We start from the raw sequence: 8,247 nt of genomic DNA on the forward strand, positions 1-8,247 counted from the left end.
ATCTTCCAGCTACCTTCCTCTGCCACTTCTTCTTCTTCTTTTTTTTTTTAATTATGAACACAGCCATCAATCTCTAAGTCCCCTGTGTACCGGGGCCGTGGTTAGCATGAGTACTAAGTTAGGGTCATGACCTTCCTTACTCCTCACAGTGGCTCAGAGACCCATCCAGCACTTCTCCTTGGCTGGCTCTCCTTTCCTGCTCCTGCCAGGTTTGAGGGGTTGAAGTCTGCTCCCTAAGTTGATAGAGGCAACACACAGCAGCCTGGGCGTCATGCACTGTGGGGTGACTCCGTAAATATTAATTGACTCTGAGGACGAGCTGCACTTTGACTTTGCCTCTGACTAATTAAATAAACCTACCATGTAAATCAGCAGAGGGACAGAGGTATAGCTTATGCTGAAGAGAAACTGGGCTGAGGGTCACTTATACTCTGGGTTTCCAAGCAGAGAACCTTGCTTTGTCTAATCTGGACTTCTTCAAAAAAGTTTGTAAAGCCAGGGCTAAAGTAGTGTCAGTGAGAAATTATGTCACTCCTCTGAAACAGCCTGAAGAACTAGGAAGAAATAGAGTTCAGAGGTCTCTTAGGTACCGCATGCTTGTAATTATGTATCTAAACTACAAGATACAACCATACAACCTACCCACCATCTCCTCTCCTCTTAATTCCCACTGCCAAAGGCATCATACATCAATACTTCTGGATTGCCTAGGGGAAGCCTGGGGAGCCTGGGAAGATGTGACATGAACATCCCTTCCAACCGTGCCTGGATATTTTAAACTGCTGAGACTGGGAACACTGCTTTGTCCTTTCTTTCTTCTGTGAGGAAGAAACATGTGCCATGGTGATGTTTCCCCAGGTCCTCTGATAGACAAACAACTGGGATGCCAGGAACAGGCTACTTCATCTTGCCAGGCCTGGTCTCTTCTTTGTTTGATAGGGAATAGAAATGTTGGTCTCACTAGGCAGTAGTGGTGCATACCTTTATTCTCAACATTCAGGAGTCAGAGGCAGGAGGATCTCTGTGAGCTCAAGGCCAACCTGGTCTACACAGCAAGTTCCAGTACTACATAGAGAGACCTTGTCTACAAAAAACAAAAGCCAAATAACCAACCAAACAAACAAAAACATAAATGGGCGTTGTTGAAAAGATTCACAAAATTAATGTTGTTCATTGCCCTGAACAAAGGACCAAGTGCTACTATTTTATATGAAGAAGATGGTACCAGGCAGTGGTGGCACACACCTTTAATCCCAGCACTTGGGAGGCAGAGGCAGGTGGATTTCTGAGTTTGAGGCCAGCCTGGTCTACAGAGTGAGTTCCAGGACAGCCAGGGCTACACAGAGAAACCCTGTCTCAGAAAAAAACAAAAAACAAAAAACAACAACAACAAAAACAAAAACAAAAAAAAAATAAGAAGATGGTAACAACTGTATCGACAGGCTACTTTTGAATTTTTTTATGTGTATGGGTGTTTGTTTACATATATATCTATGTACCATGTGTGTGTCTGATACCCAGGGAAGCCAGAAAAGGGTGTCATATATCCTAAGACTGGAGTTACAGGTGGTTTTGACATCATATCTGTGTTCGGAATAGAACCTGGGTCCTCTGGAAGAGCAGCCAGTGCTCTTAACCACTTCACCAGCTCTCCAGCACCCTTATCTCCAGTTGTAAAGACAGGATTTGACTACTAAGTCCTCAAAGTCTTGATCCACTTGCCTCAGCCTGTCTCATGCCTGGGTTACATGTAAATGCCATCACACTCAGCTCCAGTGTTTTGTTTCTTAAGATAGCTCTTTTGTATTCCTATATGTGAAAATAGAGGGTAGGTATAATCTCAAAATGAAGCCTTTAAAGACAAAATGTGGAAATGAAATGAGATAAGGCAGGGGCTAGGGAAGGGCAGCTAGTATGTAAGCTACTGAGAAAGGGTGTACAGGTGAAGCAGAAGCCAGGCCTTTTTCTTCCCATCCACGCCTCTCCCTACATCCACCTGGGTCCTGACTCTCACTGATCTCCCGATCTCTCCTCCCATGGGTGGTGTTCAGAGGCCGCTTCTGAGGGCATGTGGCTCATGGCAGGCCATTCCTTACTCTGTCCTCTTTCAAGGAGATATTGCACTTGTCACCACGGTGGGCTAGCAGGGGCTATGCATAGTGCCCTAGAGCTCCCAGGCAGGCCCAAGATAGACAGTTACATTTAACACTCTGGAAGGATCAAGTGTGGTTCTCAAAAAGCTCAGACTTGCAAGCTTTGGAGAAGGCCCAGGTTTGGCTCCCTTTAACTCCCAAATTCTTGTGGGATGTTGCAATTACTTGTGACAATCCCTTTCCCTGCTGGGGACTTTGATTTCAGATTTAGACATGTAAAACTGGGTGGCTGGATGGGCCTTGAGCCACTTGGGGGCTGGGTGAGGACAGGCTGGGGAAGGATCTCTGTAGCCTGTGCCTTTGGAAGAGGGATCTCCAAGAATGAGAGGCTGAAGTGTTGTTTGTGTTAGCAAAACTTTTCAGACCCTTTGGAAGATTCCTGACTCTGCATTGGATCATTCTTGTGGGGGAATGGTCCCTTGTGCCTTAATATTTGGTTATTTATTTAGAAAGGTCTTGCTATGTTGCTCACACTGGTTTCAAACCTGAGCTCTCATCTCAGTCTCCGGAATCATTACCAGTGAGTGCCACCATGCCTTGCTTTTATTCTCTGGCTTTCAAAACATAAATGCCTTAAGGAAACATTTTTGGTGATAGTGTTAAGTTAGGAAAGTTTTCTAATTACTGTTATATATTCCACAGTGCTCACTTTTAAACTATATTCCATGGGCAAGCAGTGGATAAAGATGCCTCATGACTGTGTGTGACTGTATAGTGGAAACCTGTGCTGATTTGGTCCCAGAGGAGCCTGGTATAGGGAGACCAAGAAGATGTAGACACAGAGAGAAACATGGCTAGGCAAAAGGTGTCTATGTGTTGGGACTTTGTGGCTTTGGCAAATAGCCTGAGCCTTCACACTGCCATTGTACATATTCTTTGTTGTTGTTGTTGTTGTTGTTGTTGTTTGAGACTGAGATTGGCCTGCCTCTGCCTCCAAAGTTCTGGGATTAGAGGTGTGCGCATGCACCGCCATGCCTGGCTTCATTGTTATCTGTTTCTAAAGTCCATTCATATCTTCTAGGGCACTCTGACTCATGATGGGCTATCCTGTGTTCTATTACTTGGTGGCCACATCTGGTATGAAAGCCTGTACAACTTTGGTTTTGGCTCTTTTAGTAATCATCCTGGCAATAAGATGATGGCTGTTCTCCCAGAGAGGGATTTAAGTGGAGGGTCTAGGGCCTTGTTCCTTTACCCCAAAGCCTCTGGCACTTGGCCTGATGGAGCAGCTTGTTGTAGAAACAGAACTAGGGATCAAAAATGGCTAGGAATTCTTAGAAACTCTGTGGAGCTCAGGCTGGTACCAATCATAGGCTGGTACCTGCTGGCAAATCTAGGCTCATGAGCACTTGCCTTTAGGGTAGGCACCACACAGTATTTCTTCCTCTGAAACACTCTGTAAGTACTCTTCTTTCAAGATGCCATCTCATCTCCACAGAGCTCAGAAATGACATAGGACAACATGAAGAGGGAAGGTCAGAAAGAAAGAGCTGTGTTTCAAGTCCTTTAGGTTCTTAGGGAAGCTTAGACTAGATACTATGCTGACCTACTCCAGCTTACAAATGCCGGACTTCACAAGTAATGAAACGGAGATGCTGAGAATGGCACGCCAGAGTGAGAGAGAAAAGCAGGGCCAATCTCTCTGCAGTTCTTTGGGCTCAGAAAGATAACAACTCAGAATTCCTGAGCAAAAGTAAATGCTCAACCACCTCTGAGAGGAACGAGGGAGTGCAGCCACTGGAGACTTTGGATAAAGCACCACCGATTTGGTGGCTCAGGGCAGCAGCACAGGAAAGATGAGGAGGGGTAGGAGGTGGCTTGAGAGACAAGGTCTCCCCTGGAGGCCTCTGAGAACTAGGCTGGGACAGCCTGTTTCTGGGTAAGAGGTCTTACAATTGTAAATGTACCAACTCTCCCCCTGGAAATACAATTAGTACAATTCCAACCAGAATCCCAAAAGGATTTGCTCAATAAAACTTGATCAACTATTTAGAGAGTATGCCTGGAGGCAGGGGTTCTTCTGTTAACTGATACTCTTGTAATTAGCTATGCACTGTAGTAAATTAAACTTGTTTTCTAAAATAAATAAATAAATAAATAAATAAACAAACACTCTGTTGGTAACAAGAAAACAACCTGAACAAACAAAAATAAGAAAGTTCCTGGAATGGAAAAAAGGACATGAAGCTGATTAGTAAGTACACCTGGGATGAAAAACAGCAACACAGTCCTGGGAGGACAAAGAGAAATACAGTACGGCCAAGCCCTACCCCAGCCATACAGTAATTAAAATGTTAGAGTTCAGGATCAGGAAGGGGAAAAAGTTCAAAGCAACAAGGAATCAAGAATTACTGCATGTATCTGTGGGAGTTCCAGAATGAACGCAGTATTTGAAGGCCTGGGCAGAGGATGTCCCTTGGAACCACAAGCACTGGTCAGCAAGCAAACCTCTGAGAAGAGTTATACAAGTTAATTGCAGATGAATTAAGGATCTAAGAGGAAATCCAATTCTGAAAGAAGCACAAAAAAAGAAAAAGAAAAGAAAAAAACAACAACAAAAACAAACAAACAAAAACCAACCCTGAAAATTGACAGGGGAGCCTTTAAGAACCATAGGACACAAAGCTGTGGAGAAAGACTGATACATTTGATTACATCAAAGGCAAAACTAGTCCTCATTTCCCTTGCAAAGAAAGATGCTTTGGAAAAGCATACAAAGAAAATGTCACTCTGCGTGAGCTTTTTCTCCAAGAGACCTCAGATTTCCTTAGTTCTAGGATCATGGCCCCGGCCTCTTGTAGCACCCTGTTGGATAATCTGAAATTCTTGGCTGAGCTGAGTACTGTGTATAGTCTGACAGCTGAGTCTATGCAGCTTATGTCTTGCAGAGTTCCCTCGATATCATGTCTAGAGAACACTCAGACAAGATCCTCAAAGGGAAAATAATATCCTATGGAGCGTCCACTGGCCAGTGCACTCAGGCACCCTGTGGAGATCAGGGTCTGCTCTTGGAGTCAGGAACCACTGTACTAGGCTCTTCCTAGCTCTCATTTCTCACTGGTAAGCTAATAGAAGTTTACCTAACTCAGGTAGGATGCCAGCCACGTTCAGCTCTTAGGTATCTCATGGTATTCAGTGCCAACAGACAAAATGGGTTGAATACATGTACCCGGCATTTGAAGAGAAAAGGAGATGTTCTTATCAAGGGAGTAGATGCAGTTTCATGAACAGATGCAGAACATGACCTGAGTTACAAAGAATTAAATGCACCGAGAGGAACAGAGACAGGTATCAGGCCTGGTCGAGTTGGACAGCCTCTATGATGGAGCATACTCCCAGAGTCATCAGATAATCCCTCGGGCCCCAATTTAGATTTTAGAGATATGTTGTAGGATTTGTTTGTTTTCAAGATGGAATTTGTCTGTGTAGCCCTGGCTGTACTGGAACTCACCCTGTAGACCAGGCTGACCTACTCAGTGATCTGCCTGCCTCTGCCTCCTGAATGGTGAATTAAAGGTGTGTGTCATTACAGCCTGGGTATACTGTAGGATTTCAAGAGAAATACAAGGAGTGAATACACGCAGTTGAGATAAAACCAAGACATCTGATTCCTCACGAAAGGATATCCCAGAGGTATGGTAAAGAGAAGTCCTGGCCCCTGGGAAACTTAAAACAAAAAACTAAGCCGGGCAGTGGTGGTGCACGCCTTTAATCCCAGCACTTGGGAGGCAGAGGCAGGCAGATTTCTGAGTTCGAGGCCAGCCTGGTCTACAGAGTGAGTCCAAGGACTACATAGAGAAACCCTGTCTGGAACCCCCCCCCAAAAAAAAAAAAAACAAACTAAAAACAACAACAAGACACTAGACTTAGATTACCTTAAATTCATTGTATCCAGAAAGAAAAGAAACAACTCCTTCCTATTACTCATAAACCACCTTTGTGGGCCAATCACGGGTCAGGCATTCACCTGAGGGTAGCATGAAGAAGGGACTGTCACACCAGCACCAGTCCTACAACCAACATATCTACCTAACAAAGTCAGCCAACTCTGCCTCCTACCTCTGACATGACATCACAGAAGTCCTCTCAGGCAAGTGTGGGCGTGGCTGAGTGTTTGCTATCACTATGCCCACATTTTGGGGGAAATGAGCATACTGAGCTTAAGAATTCCCAATTTCCCATACACATATGAGGGGCTCCAGCTAGCCAGGAAAGGTCTACCAAGGAGAGTGGCTCTCCTCCCTTGCTGCTCTTTGGTTAAGAGTCCTGACCATCAGGCATGCTGAAAGACACAGGCTTTTAGTCACCTATGGTCAGTATAGGACCAGTGATTCTGAATTACTTGAGCTGTGGCTTCTTTTGAGGGTTTTTTTTTTTTTTTGGTTTGTTTTGTTTCAATGAAAATCAAGGATTATTCTATCAGAAAAATGTACATTGTCCTTCAGGTCTAATCTTGTGTAAAATTTCTAGAACGATTTGGGACTAGAATGTTCTTGGCCATGGTAAATCCAATTCCCCTCACTTCAGAGCCGCTTCTAGGGCTGATTAGTTGCTAGCTTAGATGTCCAACAGACAAATTAATATTCAACGTTGACCTCCAGTCATCCCACACCTTGGCAGATGGCAGAGCTACTGCCTGAATCCAGAATGAAGCAGAGTCCCTAGACCAAGGCCACATTCTGCTTATGCACTTCCCTCTACTCCAGCCAGGAAGTCTCCAACAGCCTAGGCCTGGAACACAGACCGAAGTGGGAGCTCCAAATGTGATCCAGTATACAGCTGTACCTGGGTCAGAGACAGGGGCCTCTTAGCACAGCAAAGAGTAGAGAGACCCAAAGCTGCCAGGGGGAGGGTTCAGGATAGGTTTCCCTCCAGCTGGATGGAGGCTGTAGTCATGCTAGCTATTATTCTACGTCATTCTGCCTGCAATGTGGCTGCTGAGGACTTTAACCCATCAACTGGCCCATCAACTTTATTGTCACCCCCCAGAAATGACTTATTTTTATTTGGTATATGAGTGTTTGTATATGCCATGTGTGCAGTGTCCACAGGGGCCAGGCATTGGAAGCATAGTGGCCATTAGCCACTGATGACGTGGGTGCTGAGAACTGACTTCAGGTCCATTAGACGAGCAGTGACCACACTTCACTGCTGAGCTCTCCAGCCCCTCGTTTCAATTTTTTTTTTAAACCAACAAGAACAAGCACTGTGCTATAAGCTCTGGATGTAAGTTATTTCACCTAAGTTTGCCAATAAGGAGGTAGGTACCCTTGATTACAGATCAGACAATTGTGAACAGGGGTTGTTAGGTAGAGTTGTATAAGGCCACAGAGCTAAGAAGGGGTGGGACCTGCCTCTGCATGTGGGGCTGACATTAAGCTCCATCCTCACTGTTCCTTCCCCAAAGACCAGGCTCATACCAAGGATTTGGAAATCTACTAGGATGATCTGTCAGGTCATATCCCCTGTCTCTCTGTCCCTCCCCTCCAAGGAGAAACCTGGTTCTCAGAAAGTTAACCTTTTATTTTTAGAGACCTAGCTGGCTTCAAATCTGTCCTATATATGACTTTTCTTTTCTTTCTTTCTTTCTTTTTTAAAATGTATTTGTATTTTATGTGGATTGGTATTTTGCCAGCATGTATGACTGTGTGAGGGTGTTGGATCCCCCTGAAATTGAAGTTACAGACAGTTATGAGCTGCCATGTTGGTGCTGGGAATTGAACCTGGAACCTCTGGAAGAGCAGCCAGTGCTTTTAACCACTGAGCCATCTCTCCAGCCCCATGACTTTGCTTTTTGAGTCTAACTTTGTAGCTTTAACAGTATCAAGGACCCTACATTTATTTCAAACTCAGCTGACTTTCATTTTAACCTCAATTTAAAATCAGGAAGAGCCGGGCGGTGGTGGCGCACGCCTTTAATCCCAGCACTTGGGAGGCAGAGGCAGGCGGATTTCTGATTTCGAGAGTTTGAGGCTAGCCTGGTCTACAGAGTGAGTTCCAGGACAGCCAGGGCTACACAGAGAAACCCTGTCTCGAAATAAAATAAAATAAAATAAAATAAAATAAAATAAAATAAAATAAAATAAAATAAAAT

This window comes from Grammomys surdaster, unplaced genomic scaffold, assembly GCF_004785775.1.
Source record: "Grammomys surdaster isolate TR1022 unplaced genomic scaffold, NIH_TR_1.0 135, whole genome shotgun sequence".
In the NCBI taxonomy this organism is placed as follows: Eukaryota; Metazoa; Chordata; class Mammalia; order Rodentia; family Muridae; genus Grammomys; species Grammomys surdaster.